The following is a 1,795-nucleotide window of genomic DNA, read 5'->3' on the forward strand; positions in this document are numbered from 1 at the left end:
AGATTGCTTGGCTAGGCTAGGCTAACCATGGACGTGTATGATGTGTTGTGAGGACACTGGCGGGGCTAACGCTGAGCGCTTAGCTAATGCTAACTGGCGTCAATAGGGGTCAGCTGTCCATCTAACTGTATGGCACTGACTGGCACTGTTGTATTACACAGCTCCTCACTCTCATTCTGTGGGCCTGACGTCACCCCCCCCCCCCCCCCCCCCCACATACACACTCACACACATACACACACACACACAGGCACTAACCTCAAACACGCACAAATACAAAATACACACAGATTTGGATATGGTCACTTAGCTGACATTAATTCCACCAAATCACATGAGAATACATTGAGACGAATGAAATGCATTAGGCCCTTTCCAACTGACATCAGAGGTCGGTTATATCGAATAAAGCTTTTAATCGAGAGACCTTCCACTGGAAATTACTAACTAACTGCCGCATGATTTCATTTAATGTGTTTGTGTGCATGTGTCAGTTTGTGTGTTTGTGTGTGTGTGCGTGCGTGCGTGCAACGTATGAGGGAAGAAGGACTGGTGGGGCGAGGGCGGAATGAGTGAGATATATGTAATGAGTGAGAGAGCGAAGAGAAGAGTGATATGTAATGAGTGAGAGAGCGAAGAGAAGAGTGATATGTAATGAGTGAGAGAGCGAAGAGAAGAGTGATATGTAATGAGTGAGAGAGCGAAGAGAAGAGTGATATGTAATGAGTGAGAGAGCGAAGAGAAGAGTGATATGTAATGAGTGAGAAAGCGAGGAAAAGAGAGATATGTAATGAGTGAGAGAGCAAAGAGAAAAGTGATATGTAATGAGTGAGAAAGCGAGGAAAAGAGTGATATGTAATGTTTTCATCGGACAGCTTAGTGGGCCATAAGGAGCTTAGAGCAGTGGAATCAGTAATGTCTATAAAACCTGGTCCAACTAGGACTAGTGTGTGTGTGTGTGTGTGGTGTGTGTGTGTGTGTGTGTGTGTGTGTGTGTGTGTGTGTGTGTGTGTGTGTGTGTGTGTGTGTGTGTGTGTGTGTGTGTGTGTGTGTGTGTGTGACTGTGCGTGTCTTCTCGCATGCATGTGTGTGTTAGAGCTGAGTTGAAGAGTGCAGAAAGGGTATTAAATACTGAAAGCCACAATTATGGTTGGGGATTAGAGCAAAGCTAAAAAAAAAATGGTCAGACAAACAGTCTGAATGACAGGCAGACAGACAGACAGACAGACAGACAAACAGACAGACAGACAGACAGACAGACAGACAGACAGACAGACAGACAGACAGACAGACAGACAGACAGACAGACAGACAGACAGACAGACAGACAGACAGACACAAGCACACACAATTCAGAATGTTCTGGTGGTACTGGTAACTGATGAAATGATTAAAAAGATCGGCAAGCGTTTCAATGGTGGCATGGATGATTTACTCGTCCAATGCTAATCCCTATGACAGCGATAGAAAACAACTACAACAAAGATGTACGCCACCAAGAGCAATGAGTTAGCATCGATTTCTGTCGCGCGGCCGACTGATTCTTCGTCTCGAGAAAAAAAGAATGCAATGAAAAACCAGCTCGTCATGGCTCTGCATTAGACTATAAGATCCATTTGACGATGGGGAAATGTTATGGAAGGAGAGCACAAGCTTCAAAGCCTTTCCTTATCCATGCAGCAGACCTTTCCATCCAGTGAGTTTAGGTACTTAGGTACTTCATGACGTCATTAGGTGCCAGGCGGGACCACTTTCTGCAGCAGGCTACGTTCTGACATCATGGATGGGCCTGGTT

The sequence above is a fragment of the Gadus macrocephalus genome, chromosome 16 (assembly GCF_031168955.1).
Source record: "Gadus macrocephalus chromosome 16, ASM3116895v1".
Lineage (NCBI taxonomy): Eukaryota > Metazoa > Chordata > Actinopteri > Gadiformes > Gadidae > Gadus > Gadus macrocephalus.